The 20,000-nt window shown below is 53.9% G+C and overlaps 4 pseudogenes across 3 annotated transcripts in view; all 4 read left to right on the top strand.

Moving 5' to 3' along the window:
* The window catches only part of LOC144715524 (peroxidase 5 pseudogene), a 1,092-nt pseudogene extending 254 nt beyond the window's left edge, over nt 1-838 (top strand). Inside the window, exons 1-2 of the transcript XR_013584649.1 lie at nt 1-53; nt 176-838. The exon at nt 1-53 is cut by the window's left edge and continues 254 nt beyond it. The product of XR_013584649.1 is annotated as a peroxidase 5 pseudogene (transcript). The remainder of the gene's footprint in view (nt 54-175) is intronic.
* Nucleotides 839-5,651: 4,813 nt separating this feature from the next.
* On the top strand, nt 5,652-6,953 carry LOC144715753 (peroxidase 5 pseudogene; annotated as a pseudogene). Its single transcript, XR_013584732.1, has 2 exons — nt 5,652-5,973; nt 6,096-6,953. The product of XR_013584732.1 is annotated as a peroxidase 5 pseudogene (transcript).
* Nucleotides 6,954-11,955: 5,002 nt separating this feature from the next.
* LOC144715812 (peroxidase 5 pseudogene) lies at nt 11,956-12,862 on the top strand (annotated as a pseudogene).
* A 4,381-nt stretch (nt 12,863-17,243) lies between these two features.
* On the top strand, nt 17,244-18,823 carry LOC144715525 (peroxidase 5 pseudogene; annotated as a pseudogene). The gene is made up of 3 exons (XR_013584650.1): nt 17,244-17,399; nt 17,570-17,833; nt 17,956-18,823. The product of XR_013584650.1 is annotated as a peroxidase 5 pseudogene (transcript).
* The last annotated feature ends 1,177 nt before the right edge of the window (nt 18,824-20,000 follow it).

Raw genomic sequence — 20,000 nt, forward strand, 5'->3', positions numbered from 1 at the left:
CGGGCATCGGGGCGGGTCTCATAAGGCTGCACTTCCACGACTGCTTCGTCAGGGTAAGTGTCCTTGCCTGGCAGAATAGAACTCGCCTCCCTCACGTACAAGGAGTAGGCTTGTATTTCTCTCTCCGGCAGGCCCCTTATCCTCCGGTGCTCATCGTTTGTTCTCCTGTGCACAGGGATGCGACGCCTCCGTCCTTCTCGAGGGCAGTGAATCCGAGCAGATGAACATCGCGAACCTGAACAGCCTCCGGGGATTCGAAGCCATCAACGAAGCCAAGGCCCTGCTGGAGTCTCAGTGCCCCCAAACTGTGTCCTGCGCCGACGTCCTCGCCTTCGCCGCGCGCGACGCTTCCGAGTTCACCGGCGGCATCCGCTACAAGGTCCCCGCCGGACGGCGCGACGGCAGGATCTCACTCAAGGCTGAGGCCGATGTGCTCCCATCCCCATTCGCAGGCGCCGCGGTCCTCGGCGAGGACTTTCGAAAGAAGGGAATGTCGCTGGAAGACATGGTGGTGCTCTCCGGAGCCCACTCCCTGGGCATCGCCCACTGCCCCACCTTCTCTCGCAGGCTCTACGCCTTCAACGCCACCCACCCGCAGGATCCCTCCATGGACGCCGGCCTCGCCGAGTACCTCAGAGGCGCTGCCCGCCTCCGGGCGGGACCCCACCAGGTGCCGCTGGGCGTGGCCACGCCCAACCTCCTGGGCGTGCAGTACTACAGGAACCTCAAGGCGGGAAGGGGTGCTCATCTCGACCAGACCCTCTGGACCAGCTCCTACGGCAAACCTGGTGAACTCCTTCGCCCAGAAGCCCAACCTCTGGGCCAAGAAATGCGCTGACGCCATGGTGCGCATGGGCGCCATCGGCGTCCTCACCGGCAACAAAGGCGAGATCAGGGTCAAGTGCTCCGTCGTCAACAGCCTGTGAACAGCAGATCTAAAGAAGCGCCCTGCGGTGCTGCATCGTTATTTTTCCTGTTCTCAACGCCATCGCGATCCAATAAATGGAGGGCGATTCAGAATCTCTTTTTTTGTTAGTCGGGCGTTTCTTTACTCGTACCCACTGCCCTCCGGCGGATCTCTTCTGTTTCTAGAGGGCTGGGTGAATTCTGGACTCCCCGGCCCCCACCGGGCAGGGGAGCTCTGCGCCTGCACCAACTCCTCCCAAAGGAATTCTTGCTATCGTGTTTTAGACGCGTACCGTGTCTTCGACGCGCATCGTGTTATAGACGCGTGCGACGTCTCGCTGTGTCTCATCTTATTACATCGGTTCACGGGCACGTGGAAAATGTACCCTCCCGCTCATGGGCGCTGGGCATATCACTGCCCGCCTTGCCGTCGTTTAATTCCTTACTCCTATCCGGCGGACGGGGGATGGGTCTTTAAGAACGTGCACGGCCCTTTTGTAAGCCTCTTGCTGGCCTTCCCCTGTCACCTACATTACGGCTCCGCAGCGTGCGCAGCAGTTCATGTTTCCTACCTTTCAAGTCAACGTAATGGGACCGAAACTCACACGTCATGACATCTGGAAATAAGGGACTCCAAATCTTCTTTCCTGCTTTGCTCCCCGTCGTCGTCCTCTCCCAAGACCAAAGTAACCCTCATCTTAGGGTTCGTTATTTAAGCACGTCCGACTCGCGATGCAGATGTGCCTTGTTTTGTGAAGGAGCGGAATGTCCCCAAATACATGTGTTTCTTGGAGGCACTATGGAAGAGACGCTTGTTCTCCCACCCGCCGAGCGTCCCGGTTCTGCCGTGACGTATTTTCCCACTACAAATGGATGCGGAGTGGAGAAAGGAGATACCAGAATCACGGGCGTGCGCCTCTTAGTCTTCCATTTCTGTCGTAACAAAGTCGTCAATTGCTGCCCTTCTCTAGACTATCCTTTGGCCATCGTTTTGGCGGTCCCTGACATGTTGGCTGACGGCGTTTTATGGGTTTCATCATCGACTCAGTTTGACGCCCATGAAGAGAATGATTCTTTCCGTTCTAGTTCACAAATCGTCTTCAAAGTTTTACTGAAAACATTTAACATTTTGCAAATCCTTCGCGCCAAACTCTCGCGTCGCTTAACTTAGATCGGCCTGAGCACAACCAGCTTCAATTTCTTGTATCGACTTTACTAAACCGCACTAGAATCGGCACATTCCAGGACCAACAGTGCAGTGTTTCCTAGTGTACGGCCGTGGGACGTACAATAGAGTATTAATTCGGTACATTTATACCGGAAAAATAAACCGGCGAACTGCCGTGTTAGCGGCGCCGGAGGAAATTCCCGGACCTACGCGCTGATTCGGAGTTATGTTTACGAAGTATAATCCAGGCTAAACTCTTTCCGCGTGAGTGAAATCCCTGATGTAAGTCACTTCCTTTCAACTGAAAATCCGTCCCAATGAATTCCATGAAGAATTGATAAAGTTTATTGGAACAACAGTGTTACTGGCAACGAGAAGCCGACAAAGACTAGGAGAAGGTAGATAAAGGGGTTGACCAAAGAGAGCACAAATCCAACATGGATCCTCTCCTTTCCTGAACAGTCGGCAGACATGGACAGAGGAGACTGACACTTGATCAACTTATACAGAGCATGCCTCCATGGATGGTACACCACTGCAGTCGATTTAAGGACATCCCTCCGCGAGCTCGTATCCGACACTTGATGAAGATATTTACGTGGATGGGAAATCAGTTCCATCTGCCCGCCCATTTTGAATCGGGCGAAGCACACCCCGGGCTGCGGCTCGCCTAAATAAACTATTGGTGGCAGGCCTCTAGAAAGCACCACATAAGTTAAAAGAGTAGATCCTAATTCATCCGCCACAAAATATCTCGGGAAAACTTTGGGATAAAATGAATCATCATGTCTCTCTCTCTTATCTCGTTCTCGCAGTGTCCTCAAAGCCTCCGTCGGCTGAGCAACCCGGCTCCGACGGACCCGAACATTAAACTCTCGGTTTTGTATCCTTAGAAGTTTTCATTTATGCGCCCCTTTATCTACCTTCGCCCAGTTTGGTCAAGAAAATTGAAACAAGGTTGTGCAATAATACGAACCACGGGACTACCAGAAGAAGATACCAAAGAGTCTGACTAAGGATTATGAGTCAGGGGCTGCCAAGGAACACAGGCTTCTCTTCTTGCCAAGTCGTCCATTCTGAATCTCCATGGGGATTCAAGAAAACGGTTATCATGTAGAATTATTGCACGTGTCTATCAAATTCCTTGGAACTTGCTTCTGCCCGATACTCTGTCCCTCCAATTTCCTTCTCTCCTATCTGATTATCCCCGTTTCTGTCTCTCTACCATTCCCTCTTTCTCTCTTCCCTTCTCTCCCTCTCTTTGATTCTATCTATCCCCGAATCTATTACCCTTCTCCTTTCTCTACCTTTCTCTCGCTCTCCCTCCCTCTTTCTCTCTCCCCCTCTCTCCCTGTTTCTTTCTATCGCCTACTCTCCATCTCTCGCTCTCGCCCTCTTTCTCTCTATCTCTCTCTTTCTCCTTTTCTCAGTCACATTGGTTCCGGTCTCTATGGATCCTTCTCCCGCTTTCTCTTCCCTCTTCCATTATTCGCTTTCGCATCTCTCTCTCTCTATCCTTTTACGCTCTCTCCTTCTCCTGGTGTGTTTGTCTTTCGCTCCGCCATCTTTCTACTGGTTCCTCTCTCTCTCTTTTCTCTTTTCTCTCTCTCTCCCTCTCTCCCTCTCTCTCTCTCCCGCGCCTTCTCTCTCTCTCTCTCTCTCGCTCTCTCTCGCTCTTTCTCTCTGTCTCTCTCTCTCTCGCTCTCTCTCGCTCTCTCTCGCTCTTTCTCTCTGTCTCTCTCTCTCTCGCTCTCTCTCGCTCTCTCTCGCTCTTTCTCTCTGTCTCTCTCTCTCTCTCTCTCTCTCTCTCTCTCTCTCTCTTTCTCTCTTTCTCTCTCTCTCTCTCTCTCTCTCTCCTTCTCCTCCTCGCTGATCTCTTTCATGTCTCTCTATCTCTCGCTCTCTCTCCTTCCTCGCCCTCGCTGATCTCTTTCGCCGTCACTCTATCTCTCGCTCTCTCTCCTTCCTCGCCCTCGCTGATCTCTTTCGCCGTCACTCTATCTCTCGCTCTCTCTCCTTCCTCGCCCTCGCTGATCTCTTTCGCCGTCACTCTATCTCTCGCTCCCTCTCCTCCGTCGCCCTCGCTTATCTTTTTCGCCGTCACTCTATCTCTCGCTCTCTCTCCTTCCTCGCCCTCGCTGATCTCTTTCGCCGTCACTCTATCTCTCGCTCCCTCTCCTCCGTCGCCCTCGCTTATCTTTTTCGCCGTCCCTCTCCTTCTCTTTCCTGCTGTGTGTCTCTCTCTTCTCTTCTCTCTCTGTCGGGCTCTCTCTTTTTCTCTGTGTCGTGCTCTCTCTCTCTCTCTATGTTGGTCTCTCTCTCTCTGTGTCCGGCTCTCTCTCTCTCTCTGACTCTCCCCCTCTCCCTGTCGAGCTCTCTCCCGCTCTCTGTCTGCTCTCTCTCTCTATATATATCCATCTCTCACTTTATCTCGCTTTCTCAGTCAATTCATTCGCTCTGTTTCATTGTCTCTCCTTCTTTCGTTTTCAACTGCTACTATGGCTCCCTCGCTCTCTCTCTCTGTGTCACTCCATTCTCCCTCTCTTTCGCGCGGTCTTTATCTCCCTTCGGCGCCTTGTTTCTCTTTGGCCCTTTCTTTCTTTCCCGCTCTGCCTCTCCCTCTCTCTCTCTCTCTCTCTCTCTCTCTCTCTCTCTCTCTCTCTCTCTCTCTCTCTCTCTCTCTCTCTCTCTCTCTCTCTCTCTCTCTCTCTCTCTCTCTCTCTCTCTCTCTCTCTCTCTCTCTCTCTCGCTCTCTCTCTCTCTCTCTCTCTCTCTCTCTCTCTCTCTCTCTCTCTCTCTCTCTCTCTCTCTCTCTCTCTCTCTCTCTCTCTCGCTCTCTCTCTCTCTCTCTCCCCCTCGCTCGCTCGCTCTCTCTCTCTCTCTCCCCCTCGCTCGCTCTCTCTCTCTCTCTCTCTCTCTCTCTCTCTCTCTCTCTCTCTCTCTCTCTCTCTCTCTCTCTCTCTCTCTCTCTCTCTCTCTCTCCCCCTTGCTCGCTCGCTCTTTCCTTCCCGTTCCTTCTCGCACGCTGTCTCTCTCTCGCGCCTGCCCTCCTTTCTGCGATATCTCTCCCGCTCTCTATGCCTCCGAGGTTCAGCGAAGCCTCGAATACAAGGCGGAGTGAGAAGACGGCGTTGGCCGTAGTTGCGATTCGTATAATATTTTTAACCAGGAAGTGAGCGAATCCGGAGAGAGAGAGAGAATCGGACGGAGCGAAAGAGAGAGCGCTAATGACGGCGAAGGAGAAAGACAGCTACAGAGAGCGAGCCAAGGACAGACAGCCAACGACTGGGAGACGGAGCGAGGAAGATGCATCCCGATATACACCAACCCACTCACGCGGGCGCCCCCGCATCGCACAGAGACGTGATCCAGCGCCCATCGCCGATTGCGCGTGTTGACCTCGCTGCTCTTCAGCCTCAACGCCAAGACCTTCTGCGTATGCGACCCACGGACGACTCCACGGTTGGTATGATTACGGGTCAACAGACGTAAAGCAACGGACGAAACGCGGCTCACAGTAGACGCCGTCAACCTTGCAAGCCCGGGACGAAGAACGCTTACCGATCTATAAAAAGGTCCAGAGTGGCCAATCCAATATCGCAATAGCATCTCTTAGGTTGGAACTCCTTTCAGATAGCAGCCTATCAAAAGAGTTCCGGGCAAGAACCTGGCTTTAGAAATGTCGCGAACCACGCCAGGCGTTTTGTTCGTCGCTTTCGTACTGGCTGTTCATTCTTTGTCTCTGGTCGCCGCCACGCACCCTCAAGGCGGGCTTCTACCGGAGGAGCTGCCCGCAGGCGGAGCGCATCGTGAGGAACGTTGTCGGGCCGGCTGTGGCCGCCAACCCGGGCATCGGGGCGGGTCTCATAAGGCTGCACTTCCACGACTGCTTCGTCAGGGTAAGTGTCCTTGCCTGGCAGAATAGAACTCGCCTCCCTCACGTACAAGGAGTAGGCTTGTATTTCTCTCTCCGGCAGGCCCCTTATCCTCCGGTGCTCATCGTTTGTTCTCCTGTGCACAGGGATGCGACGCCTCCGTCCTTCTCGAGGGCAGTGAATCCGAGCAGATGAACATCGCGAACCTGAACAGCCTCCGGGGATTCGAAGCCATCAACGAAGCCAAGGCCCTGCTGGAGTCTCAGTGCCCCCAAACTGTGTCCTGCGCCGACGTCCTCGCCTTCGCCGCGCGCGCTTCGAGTTCACGGCGGCATCCGCTACAAGGTCCCCGCCGGACGGCGCGACGGCAGGATCTCACTCAAGGCTGAGGCCGATGTGCTCCCATCCCCATTCGCAGGCGCCGCGGTCCTCGGCGAGGACTTTCGAAAGAAGGGAATGTCGCTGGAAGACATGGTGGTGCTCTCCGGAGCCCACTCCCTGGGCATCGCCCACTGCCCCACCTTCTCTCGCAGGGCTCTCGCCTTCAACGCCACCCACCCGCAGGATCCCTCCATGGGCCGGCCTCGCCGAGTACCTCAAGAGCGCTGCCCGCCTCGGGGCGGGACCCCACCAGTGCCGCTGGACGTGGCCACGCCCAACCTCCTGGACGTGCAGTACTACAGGAACCTCAAGGCGGGGAAGGGGGTGCTCATCTCCGACCAGACCCTCTGGACCAGCTCCCTTACGGCAAACCTGGTGAACTCCTTCGCCCAGAAGCCCAACCTCTGGGCCAAGAAGTACGCCGACGCCATGGTGCGCATGGGCGCCATCGGCGTCCTCACCGGCAACCAAGGCGAGATCAGGGTCAAGTGCTACGTCGTCAACAGCCTGTGAACAGCAGATCTAAAGAAGCGCCTGCGGTGCTGCATTCGTTATTTTTCCTGTTCTCAACGCCATCGCGATCCAATAAATGGAGGACGATTCAGAATCTCTTTTTTTTGTTAGTCGGGCCGTTTCTTTACTCGTACCCACTGCCCTCCGGCGGGATCTCTTCTGTTTCTAGAGGGCTGGGTGAATTCTGGACTCCCCGGCCCCCACCGGGCAGGGGAGCTCTGCGCCTGCACCAACTCCTCCCAAAGGAATTCTTGCTATCGTGTTTTAGACGCGTACCGTGTCTTCGACGCGCATCGTGTTATAGACGCGTGCGACGTCTCGCTGTGTCTCATCTTATTACATCGGTTCACGGGCACGTGGGAAAATGTACCCTCCCGCTCATGGGCGCTGGGCATATCACTGCCCGCCTTGCCGTCGTTTAATTCCTTACTCCTATCCGGCGGACGGGGGATGGGTCTTTAAGAACGTGCACGGCCCTTTTGTAAGCCTCTTGCTGGCCTTCCCCTGTCACCTACATTACGGCTCCGCAGCGCGTGCGCAGCAGTTCATGTTTCCTACCTTTCAAGTCAACGTAATGGGACCGAAACTCACACGTCATGACATCTGGAAATAAGGGACTCCAAATCTTCTTTCCTGCTTTGCTCCCCGTCGTCCTCTCCCAAGACCAAAGTAACCCTCATCTTAGGGTTCGTTATTTAAGCACGTCCGACTCGCGATGCAGATGTGCCTTGTTTTGCTTGAAGGAGCGGAATGCCCCCCCCCCCCCCCCAAATACATGTGTTTCTTGGAGGGCACTATGGAAGAGACGCTTGTTCTCCCACCCGCCGAGCGTCCCGGTTCTGCCGTGACGTATTTTCCCACTACAAATGGATGCGGAGTGGAGAAAAGGAGATACCAGAATCACGGGCGTGCGCCTCTTAGTCTTCCATTTCTGTCGTAACAAAGTCGTCAATTGCTGCCCTTCTCTAGACTATCCTTTGGCCATCGTTTTGGCGGTCCCTGACATGTTGGCTGACGGCGTTTTATGGGTTTCATCATCGACTCAGTTTGACGCCCATGAAGAGAATGATTCTTTCCGTTCTAGTTCACAAATCGTCTTCAAAGTTTTACTGAAAACATTTAACATTTTGCAAATCCTTCGCGCCAAACTCTCGCGTCGCTTAACTTAGATCGGCCTGAGCACAACCAGCTTCAATTTCTTGTATCGACTTTACTAAACCGCACTAGAATCGGCACATTCCAGGACCAACAGTGCAGTGTTTCCTAGTGTACGGCCGTGGGACGTACAATAGAGTATTAATTCGGTACATTTATACCGGAAAAATAACCCGGATAACTGCCGTGTTAGCGGCGCCCGGAGAAATTCCCGGACCTACGCGCTGATTCGGAGTTATGTTTACGAAGTATAATCCAGGCTAAACTCTTTCCGCGTGAGTGAAATCCTGATGTAAGTCACTTCCTTTCAACTGAAAATCCGTCCCAATGAATTCCATGAAGAATTGATAAAGTTTATTGGAACAACAGTGTTACTGGCAACGAGAAGCCGACAAAGACTAGGAGAAGGTAGATAAAGGGGTTGACCAAAGAGAGCACAAATCCAACATGGATCCTCTCCTTTCCTGAACAGTCGGCAGACATGGACAGAGGAGACTGACACTTGATCAACTTATACAGAGCATGCCTCCATGGATGGTACACCACTGCAGTCGATTTAAGGACATCCCTCCGCGAGCTCGTATCCGACACTTGATGAAGATATTTACGTGGATGAAATCAGTTCCATCTGCCCCGCCCATTTTGAATCGGGCGAAGCACACCCCCGGGCTGCGGCTCGCCTAAATAAACTATTGGTGGCAGGCCTCTAGAAAGCACCACATAAGTTAAAAGAGTAGATCCTAATTCATCCGCCACAAAATATCTCGGGAAAACTTTGGGATAAAATGAATCATCATGTCTCTCTCTCTTATCTCGTTCTCGCAGTGTCCTCAAAGCCTCCGTCGGCTGAGCAACCCGGCTCCGACGGACCCGAACATTAAACTCTCGGTTTTGTATCCTTAGAAGTTTTCATTTATGCGCCCCTTTATCTACCTTCGCCCAGTTTGGTCAAGAAAATTGAAACAAGGTTGTGCAATAATACGAACCACGGGACTACCAGAAGAAGATACCAAAGAGTCTGACTAAGGATTATGAGTCAGGGGCTGCCAAGGAACACAGGCTTCTCTTCTTGCCAAGTCGTCCATTCTGAATCTCCATGGGGATTCAAGAAAACGGTTATCATGTAGAATTATTGCACGTGTCTATCAAATTCCTTGGAACTTGCTTCTGCCCGATACTCTGTCCCTCCAATTTCCTTCTCTCCTATCTGATTATCCCCGTTTCTGTCTCTCTACCATTCCCTCTTTCTCTCTTCCCTTCTCTCCCTCTCTTTGATTCTATCTCTCTCCCCGCATCTATTACCCTTCTCCTTTCTCTACCTTTCTCTCGCTCTCCCTCCCTCTTTCTCTCTCCCCCTCTCTCCCTGTTTCTTTCTATCGCCTACTCTCCATCTCTCGCTCTCGCCCTCTTTCTCTCTATCTCTCTCTTTCTCCTTTTCTCAGTCACATTGGTTCCGGTCTCTATGGATCCTTCTCCCGCTTTCTCTTCCCTCTTCCATTATTCGCTTTCGCATCTCTCTCTCTCTATCCTTTTTACGCTCTCTCCTTCTCCTGGTGTGTTTGTCTTTCGCTCCGCCATCTTTCTACTGGTTCCTCTCTCTCTCTTTTCTCTCTTTCTCTCTCTCTCTCTCTCTCTCTCTCTCTCTCTCGCGCTTTCTCTCTCTCTCTCTCGCTCGCTCTCTCTCGCTCTTTCTCTCTGTCTCTCTCTCTCTCGCTCTCTCTCGCTCTCTCTCGCTCTTTCTCTCTGTCTCTCTCTCTCTCGCTCTCTCTCGCTCTCTCTCGCTCTTTCTCTCTGTCTCTCTCTCGCTCTCTCTCGCTCTCCTTCCTCGCCCTCGCTGTTCTCTTTCGCCCTCACTCTCTCTCTCTCTCTCTCTCCCTCCCCCCCCTCGCTGCTCTCTCTCGCCGTCTCTCTCTCTCTCGCTCTCTCTCCTTCCTCGCCCTCGCTGATCTCTTTCGCCGTCACTCTATCTCTCGCTCTCTCTCCTTCCTCGCCCTCGCTGATCTCTTTCGCCGTCACTCTATCTCTCGCTCCCTCTCCTCCGTCGCCCTCGCTTATCTTTTTCGCCGTCACTCTATCTCTCGCTCTCTCTCCTTCCTCGCCCTCGCTGATCTCTTTCGCCGTCACTCTATCTCTCGCTCCTCTCCTCCGTCGCCCTCGCTTATCTTTTCGCCGTCCCTCTCCTTCTCTTTCCTGCTGTGTGTCTCTCTCTTCTCTTCTCTCTCTGTCGGGCTCTCTCTCTTTCTCTGTCGCGTGCTCTCTCTCTCTCTCTATGTTGGTCTCTCTCTCTCTGTGTCTGGCTCTCTCTCTCTCTCTCTGACTCTCCCTCTCTCCCTGTCAGGCTCTCTCCGCTCTCTGTCTGCTCTCTCTCTCTATATATATCCCTCTCTCACTTTATCTCGCTTTCTCAGTCAATTCATTCGCTCTGTTTCATTGTCTCTCCTTCTTTCGTTTTCAACTGCTACTATGGCTCCCTCGCTCTCTCTCTCTGTGTCACTCCATTCTCCTCTCTTTCCTTTTGGTCTTTATCTCCCTTCGGCGCCTTGTTTCTCTTTCGCCCTTTCTCTCTCTCCCTCTCTCCCTCCCTCTCTCTCTCTCTCTCTCTCTCTCTCTCTCTCTCTCTCTCTCTCTCTCTCTCTCTCTCTCTCTCTCTCTCTCTCTCTCTCTCTCTCTCTCTCTCTCTCTCTCTCTCTCTCTCTCTCTCTCGCCCTTTCTCTCTCTCTCTCTCCCTCTCTCTCGCTCCTTCTCGCGCTCGCTCTCTCTCTCTCTCCCTCTTTTTCTCTCGCCCTCTCTCTCTCGCTCTCTCGCTCGCTCTCTCTCTCTCTCTCTCTCTCGCTCCCGCGCTCTCTCTCTCTCTCTCTCTCTCCCTCCCCCTCGCTCTCTCTCTCTCTCTCTCTCCCTCTCGCTCGCTCGCTCTCTCTCTCTCTCTCTCTCCCCCTCGCTCGCTCGCTCTCTCTCTCTCTCTCTCTCTCCGCCTCGCTCGCTCGCTCTTTCTTTCCCGTTCCTTCTACGCTGTCTCTCTCTCGCGCCTGCCCTCCTTTCTGCGATATCTCTCCGCTCTCTATGCCTCCGAGGTTCAGCGAAGCCTCGAATACAAGGCGGAGTGAGAAGACGGCGTTGGCCGTAGTTGCGATTCGTATAATATTTTTAACCAGGAAGTGAGCGAATCCGGAGAGAGAGAGAGAATCGGACGGAGCGAAAGAGAGCGCTAATGACGGCGAAGGAGAAAGACAGCTACAGAGAGCGAGCCAGGACAGACAGCCAACGACTGGGAGACGGGCGAGGAAGATGCATCCCGATATACACCAACCCACTCACGCGGGCGCCCCCGCATCGCACAGAGACGTGATCCAGCGCCCATCGCCGATTGCGCGTGTTGACCTCGCTGCTCTTCAGCCTCAACGCCAAGACCTTCTGCGTATGCGACCCACGGACGACTCCACGGTTGGTATGATTACGGGTCAACAGACGTAAAGCAACGGACGAAACGCGGCTCACAGTAGACGCCGTCAACCTTGCAAGCCCCGGACGAAGAACGCTTACCGATCTATAAAAAGGTCCAGAGTGGCCAATCCAATATCGCAATAGCATCTCTTAGGTTGGAACTCCTTTCAGATAGCAGCCTATCAAAAGAGTTCCGGGCAAGAACCTGGCTTTAGAAATGTCGCGAACCACGCCAGGCGTTTTGTTCGTCGCTTTCGTACTGGCTGTTCATTCTTTGTCTCTGGTCGCCGCCACGCACCCCCTCAAGGCGGGCTTCTACCGGAGGAGCTGCCCGCAGGCGGAGCGCATCGTGAGGAACGTTGTCGGGCCGGCTGTGGCCGCCAACCGGGCATCGGGCGGGTCTCATAAGGCTGCACTTCCACGACTGCCGTCAGGGTAAGTGTCCTTGCCTGGCAGAATAGAACTCGCCTCCCTCACGTACAAGGAGTAGGCTTGTATTTCTCTCCGGCAGGCCCCTTATCCTCCGGTGCTCATCGTTTGTTCTCCTGTGCACAGGGATGCGACGCCTCCGTCCTTCTCGAGGGCAGTGAATCCGAGCAGATGAACATCGCGAACCTGAACAGCCTCCGGGGATTCGAAGCCATCAACGAAGCCAAGGCCCTGCTGGAGTCTCAGTGCCCCCAAACTGTGTCCTGCGCCGACGTCCTCGCCTTCGCCGCGCGCGACGCTTCCGAGTTCACCGGCGGCATCCGCTACAAGGTCCCCGCCGGACGGCGCGACGGCAGGATCTCACTCAAGGCTGAGGCCGATGTGCTCCCATCCCCATTCGCAGGCGCGCGGTCCTCGGCGAGGACTTTGAAAGAAGGAATGTCGCGGGAAGACATGGTGGCGCCCTCGCGAGCCCGCTCCCTGGGCATCGCCCACTGCCCCACCTTCTCTCGCAGGCTCTACGCCTTCAACGCCACCCACCCGCAGGATCCCTCCATGGACGCCGGCCTCGCCGAGTACCTCAAGAGACGCTGCCCGCCTCCGGGGCGGGACCCCACCGCGGTGCCGCTGGACGTGGCCACGCCCAACCTCCTGGACGTGCAGTACTACAGGAACCTCAAGGCGGGGAAGGGGGTGCTCATCTCCGACCAGACCCTCTGGACCAGCTCCCTTACGGCAAACCTGGTGAACTCCTTCGCCCAGAAGCCCAACCTCTGGGCCAAGAAGTACGCCGACGCCATGGTGCGCATGGGCGCCATCGACGTCCTCACCGGCAACCAAGGCGAGATCAGGGTCAAGTGCTCCGTCGTCAACAGCCTGTGAACAGCAGATCTAAAGAAGCGCCCTGCGGTGCTGCATTCGTTATTTTTTCCTGTTCTCAACGCCATCGCGATCCAATAAATGGAGGACGATTCAGAATCTCTTTTTTTTGTTAGTCGGGCCGTTTCTTTACTCGTACCCACTGCCCTCCGGCGGGATCTCTTCTGTTTCTAGAGGGCTGGGTGAATTCTGGACTCCCCGGCCCCCACCGGGCAGGGGAGCTCTGCGCCTGCACCAACTCCTCCCAAAGGAATTCTTGCTATCGTGTTTTAGACGCGTACCGTGTCTTCGGCGCGCATCGTGTTATAGACGCGTGCGACGTCTCGCTGTGTCTCATCTTATTACATCGGTTCACGGGCACGTGGAAAATGTACCCTCCCGCTCATGGGCGCTGGGCATATCACTGCCCGCCTTGCCGTCGTTTAATTCCTTACTCCTATCCGGCGGACGGGGATGGGTCTTTAAGAACGTGCACGGCCTTTTGTAAGCCTCTTGCTGGCCTTCCCCTGTCACCTACATTACGGCTCCGCAGCGCGTGCGCAGCAGTTCATGTTTCCTACCTTTCAAGTCAACGTAATGGGACCGAAACTCACACGTCATGACATCTGGAAATAAGGGACTCCAAATCTTCTTTCCTGCTTTGCTCCCCGTCGTCCTCTCCCAAGACCAAAGTAACCCTCATCTTAGGGTTCGTTATTTAAGCACGTCCGACTCGCGATGCAGATGTGCCTTGTTTTGCTTGAAGGAGCGGAATGTCCCCCCCCCCCCCAAATACATGTGTTTCTTGGAGGGCACTATGGAAGAGACGCTTGTTCTCCCACCCGCCGAGCGTCCCGGTTCTGCCGTGACGTATTTTCCCACTACAAATGGATGCGGAGTGGAGAAAAGGAGATACCAGAATCACGGGCGTGCGCCTCTTAGTCTTCCATTTCTGTCGTAACAAAGTCGTCAATTGCTGCCCTTCTCTAGACTATCCTTTGGCCATCGTTTTGGCGGTCCCTGACATGTTGGCTGACGGCGTTTTATGGGTTTCATCATCGACTCAGTTTGACGCCCATGAAGAGAATGATTCTTTCCGTTCTAGTTCACAAATCGTCTTCAAAGTTTTACTGAAAACATTTAACATTTTGCAAATCCTTCGCGCCAAACTCTCGCGTCGCTTAACTTAGATCGGCCTGAGCACAACCAGCTTCAATTTCTTGTATCGACTTTACTAAACCGCACTAGAATCGGCACATTCCAGGACCAACAGTGCAGTGTTTCCTAGTGTACGGCCGTGGGACGTACAATAGAGTATTAATTCGGTACATTTATACCGGAAAAATAACACGGATAACTGCCGTGTTAGCGGCGCCCGGAGAAATTCCCGGACCTACGCGCTGATTCGGAGTTATGTTTACGAAGTATAATCCAGGCTAAACTCTTTCCGCGTGAGTGAAATCCTGATGTAAGTCACTTCCTTTCAACTGAAAATCCGTCCCAATGAATTCCATGAAGAATTGATAAAGTTTATTGGAACAACAGTGTTACTGGCAACGAGAAGCCGACAAAGACTAGGAGAAGGTAGATAAAGGGGTTGACCAAAGAGAGCACAAATCCAACATGGATCCTCTCCTTTCCTGAACAGTCGGCAGACATGGACAGAGGAGACTGACACTTGATCAACTTATACAGAGCATGCCTCCATGGATGGTACACCACTGCAGTCGATTTAAGGACATCCCTCCGCGAGCTCGTATCCGACACTTGATGAAGATATTTACGTGGATGGGAAATCAGTTCCATCTGCCCCGCCCATTTTGAATCGGGCGAAGCACACCCCGGCTGCGGCTCGCCTAAATAAACTATTGGTGGCAGGCCTCTAGAAAGCACCACATAAGTTAAAAGAGTAGATCCTAATTCATCCGCCACAAAATATCTCGGGAAAACTTTGGGATAAAATGAATCATCATGTCTCTCTCTCTTATCTCGTTCTCGCAGTGTCCTCAAAGCCTCCGTCGGCTGAGCAACCCGGCTCCGACGGACCCGAACATTAAACTCTCGGTTTTGTATCCTTAGAAGTTTTCATTTATGCGCCCCTTTATCTACCTTCGCCCAGTTTGGTCAAGAAAATTGAAACAAGGTTGTGCAATAATACGAACCACGGGACTACCAGAAGAAGATACCAAAGAGTCTGACTAAGGATTATGAGTCAGGGGCTGCCAAGGAACACAGGCTTCTCTTCTTGCCAAGTCGTCCATTCTGAATCTCCATGGGGATTCAAGAAAACGGTTATCATGTAGAATTATTGCACGTGTCTATCAAATTCCTTGGAACTTGCTTCTGCCCGATACTCTGTCCCTCCAATTTCCTTCTCTCCTATCTGATTATCCCCGTTTCTGTCTCTCTACCATTCCCTCTTTCTCTCTTCCCTTCTCTCCCTCTCTTTGATTCTATCTCTCTCCCCGCATCTATTACCCTTCTCCTTTCTCTACCTTTCTCTCGCTCTCCCTCCCTCTTTCTCTCTCCCCCTCTCTCCCTGTTTCTTTCTATCGCCTACTCTCCATCTCTCGCTCTCGCCCTCTTTCTCTCTATCTCTCTCTTTCTCCTTTTCTCAGTCACATTGGTTCCGGTCTCTATGGATCCTTCTCCCGCTTTCTCTTCCCTCTTCCATTATTCGCTTTCGCATCTCTCTCTCTCTATCCTTTTTACGCTCTCTCCTTCTCCTGGTGTGTTTGTCTTTCGCTCCGCCATCTTTCTACTGGTTCCTCTCTCTCTCTTTTCTCTCTTTTCTCTCTCTCTCTCTCTCTCTTTCTCTCTCTCTCGCGCTTTCTCTCTCTCTCTCTCGCTCGCTCTCTCTCGCTCTTTCTCTCTGTCTCTCTCTCTCTCGCTCTCTCTCGCTCTCTCTCGCTCTTTCTCTCTGTCTCTCTCTCTCTCGCTCTCTCTCGCTCTCTCTCGCTCTTTCTCTCTGTCTCTCTCTCTCTCGCTCTCTCTCGCTCTCTCTCGCTCTTTCTCTCTGTCTCTCTCTCGCTCTCTCTCGCTCTCCTTCCTCGCCCTCGCTGATCTCTTTCGCCGTCACTCTATCTCTCGCTCTCTCTCCTTCCTCGCCCTCGCTGATCTCTTTCGCCGTCACTCTATCTCTCGCTCTCTCTCCTTCCTCGCCCTCGCTGATCTCTTTCGCCGTCACTCTATCTCTCGCTCTCTCTCCTTCCTCGCCCTCGCTGATCTCTTTCGCCGTCACTCTATCTCTCGCTCCCTCTCCTCCGTCGCCCTCGCTTATCTCTTTCGCCGTCACTCTATCTCTCGCTCTCTCTCCTTCCTCGCCCTCGCTGATCTCTTTCGCCGTCACTCTATCTCTCGCTCCCTCTCCTCCGTCGCCCTCGCTTATCTTTTTCGCCGTCCCTCTCCTTCTCTTTCCTGCTGTGTGTCTCTCTCTTCTCTTCTCTCTCTGTCGGGCTCTCTCTTTTTCTCTGTGTCGTGCTCTCTCTCTCTCTCTATGTTGGTCTCTCTCTCTCTGTGTCCGGCTCTCTCTCTCTCTCTCTGACTCTCCCCCTCTCCCTGTCGAGCTCTCTCCCGCTCTCTGTCTGCTCTCTCTCTCTATATATATCCATCTCTCACTTTATCTCGCTTTCTCAGTCAATTCATTCGCTCTGTTTCATTGTCTCTCCTTCTTTCGTTTTCAACTGCTACTATGGCTCCCTCGCTCTCTCTCTCTGTGTCACTCCATTCTCCCTCTCTTTCGCGCGGTCTTTATCTCCCTTCGGCGCCTTGTTTCTCTTTGGCCCTTTCTTTCTTTCCCGCTCTGCCTCTCCCTCTCTCTCTCTCTCTCTCTCTCTCTCTCTCTCTCTCTCTCTCTCTCTCTCTCTCTCTCTCTCTCTCTCTCTCTCTCTCTCTCTCTCTCTCTCTCTCTCTCTCTCTCTCTCTCTCTCTCTCTCTCTCCCTCTCGCTCTCTCTCTCTCTCTCTCTCTCTCCCTCTCTCTCTCTCTCTCTCTCTCTCTCTCTCTCTCTCTCTCTCTCTCTCTCTCTCTCTCTCTCTCTCTCTCTCTCTCTCTCTCTCTCTCCCCCTCGCTCGCTCTCTCTCTCTCTCTCCCCCTCGCTCGCTCGCTCTCTCTCTCTCTCTCTCTCTCTCTCTCTCTCTCTCTCTCTCTCTCTCTCTCCCCCTCGCTCGCTCGCTCTCTCTCTCTCTCTCTCTCTCCCCCTTGCTCGCTCGCTCTTTCCTTCCCGTTCCTTCTCGCACGCTGTCTCTCTCTCGCGCCTGCCCTCCTTTCTGCGATATCTCTCCCGCTCTCTATGCCTCCGAGGTTCAGCGAAGCCTCGAATACAAGGCGGAGTGAGAAGACGGCGTTGGCCGTAGTTGCGATTCGTATAATATTTTTAACCAGGAAGTGAGCGAATCCGGAGAGAGAGAGAATCGAACGGAGCGAAAGAGAGAGCGCTAATGACGGCGAAGGAGAAAGACAGCTACAGAGAGCGAGCCAAGGCTGAACAGCCAACGACTGGGAGACGGAGCGAGGAAGATGCATCCCGATATACACCAACCCACTCACGCGGGCGCCCCCGCATCGCACAGAGACGTGATCCAGCGCCCATCGCCGATTGCGCGTGTTGACCTCGCTGCTCTTCAGCCTCAACGCCAAGACCTTCTGCGTATGCGACCCACGGACGACTCCACGGTTGGTATGATTACGGGTCAACAGACGTAAAGCAACGGACGAAACGCGGCTCACAGTAGACGCCGTCAACCTTGCAAGCCCGGACGAAGAACGCTTACCGATCTATAAAAAGGTCCAGAGTGGCCAATCCAATATCGCAATAGCATCTCTTAGGTTGGAACTCCTTTCAGATAGCAGCCTATCAAAAGAGTTCCGGGCAAGAACCTGGCTTTAGAAATGTCGCGAACCACGCCAGGCGTTTTGTTCGTCGCTTTCGTACTGGCTGTTCATTCTTTGTCTCTGGTCGCCGCCACGCCCTCAAGGCGGGCTTCTACCGGAGGAGCTGCCCGCAGGCGGAGCGCATCGTGAGGAACGTTGTCGGGCCGGCTGTGGCCGCCAACCCGGGCATCGGGGCGGGTCTCATAAGGCTGCACTTCCACGACTGCTTCGTCAGGGTAAGTGTCCTTGCCTGGCAGAATAGAACTCGCCTCCCTCACGTACAAGGAGTAGGCTTGTATTTCTCTCTCCGGCAGGCCCCTTATCCTCCGGTGCTCATCGTTTGTTCTCCTGTGCACAGGGATGCGACGCCTCCGTCCTTCTCGAGGGCAGTGAATCCGAGCAGATGAACATCGCGAACCTGAACAGCCTCCGGGGATTCGAAGCCATCAACGAAGCCAAGGCCCTGCTGGAGTCTCAGTGCCCCCAAACTGTGTCCTGCGCCGACGTCCTCGCCTTCGCCGCGCGCGACGCTTCCGAGTTCACCGGCGGCATCCGCTACAAGGTCCCCGCCGGACGGCGCGACGGCAGGATCTCACTCAAGGCTGAGGCCGATGTGCTCCCATCCCCATTCGCAGGCGCCGCGGTCCTCGGCGAGGACTTTCGAAAGAAGGGAATGTCGCTGGAAGACATGGTGGTGCTCTCCGGAGCCCACTCCCTGGGCATCGCCCACTGCCCCACCTTCTCTCGCAGGCTCTACGCCTTCAACGCCACCCACCCGCAGGATCCCTCCATGGACGCCGGCCTCGCCGAGTACCTCAAGAGACGCTGCCCGCCTCCGGGGCGGGACCCCACCGCGGTGCCGCGGGGCGGGGCCACGCCCAACCTCCTGGGCGTGCAGTACTACAGGAACCTCAAGGCGGGAAGGGGTGCTCATCTCCGACCAGACCCTCTGGACCAGCTCCCTACGGCAAACCTGGTGAACTCCTTCGCCAGAAGCCCAACCTCTGGGCCAAGAAGTACGCCCGACGCCATGGTGCGCATGGGCGCCATCGACGTCCTCACCGGCAACCAAGGCGAGATCAGGGTCAAGTGCTCCGTCGTCAACAGCCTGTGAACAGCAGATCTAAAGAAGCGCCCTGCGGTGCTGCATTCGTTATTTTTTCCTGTTCTCAACGCCATCGCGATCCAATAAATGGAGGACGATTCAGAATCTCTTTTTTTTGTTAGTCGGGCCGTTTCTTTACTCGTACCCACTGCCCTCCGGCGGGATCTCTTCTGTTTCTAGAGGCTGGGTGAATTCTGGACTCCCGGCCCCCACCGGGCAGAGAGCTCTGCGCCTGCACCAACTCCTCCCAAAGGAATTCTTGCTATCGTGTTTTAGACGCGCGTACCGTGTCTTCGACGCGCATCGTGTTATAGACGCGTGCGACGTCTCGCTGTGTCTCATCTTATTACATCGGTTCACGGGCACGTGGGAAAATGTACCCTCCGCTCATGGGCGCTGGGCATATCACTGCCCGCCTTGCCGTCGTTTAATTCCTTACTCCTATCCGGCGGACGGGGGATGGGTCTTTAAGAACGTGCACGGCCCTTTTGTAAGCCTCTTGCTGGCCTTCCCCTGTCACCTACATTACGTCTCCGCAGCGTGCGCAGCAGTTCATGTTTCCTACCTTTCAAGTCAACGTAATGGGACCGAAACTCACACGTCATGACATCTGGAAATAAGGGACTCCAAATCTTCTTTCCTGCTTTGCTCCCCGTCGTCCTCTCCCAAGACCAAAGTAACCCTCATCTTAGGGTTCGTTATTTAAGCACGTCCGACTCGCGATGCAGATGTGCCTTGTTTTGCTTGAAGGAGCGGAATGTTCCCAAATACATGTGTTTCTTTGAGGGCACTATGGAAGAGACGCTTGTTCTCCCACCCGCCGAGCGTCCCGGTTCTGCCGTGACGTATTTTCCCACTACAAATGGATGCGGAGTGGAGAAAAGGAGATACCAGAATCACGGGCGTGCGCCTCTTAGTCTTCCATTTCTGTCGTAACAAAGTCGTCAATTGCTGCCCTTCTCTAGACTATCCTTTGGCCATCGTTTTGGCGGTCCCTGACATGTTGGCTGACGGCATTTTATGGTTTGCATCATCGACTCAGTTTGACGCCCATGAAGAGAATGATTCTTTCCGTTCTAGTTCACAAATCGTCTTCAAAGTTTTACTGAAAACATTTAACATTTTGCAAATCCTTCGCGCCAAACTCTCGCGTCGCTTAACTTAGATCGGCCTGAGCACAACCAGCTTCAATTTCTTGTATCGACTTTACTAAACCGCACTAGAATCGGCACATTCCAGGACCAACAGTGCAGTGTTTCCTAGTGTACGGCCGTGGGACGTACAATAGAGTATTAATT

The sequence above is a fragment of the Wolffia australiana genome, chromosome 19 (assembly GCF_029677425.1).
Source record: "Wolffia australiana isolate 7733 chromosome 19, ASM2967742v1".
Classification (NCBI taxonomy): Eukaryota; Viridiplantae; Streptophyta; class Magnoliopsida; order Alismatales; family Araceae; genus Wolffia; species Wolffia australiana.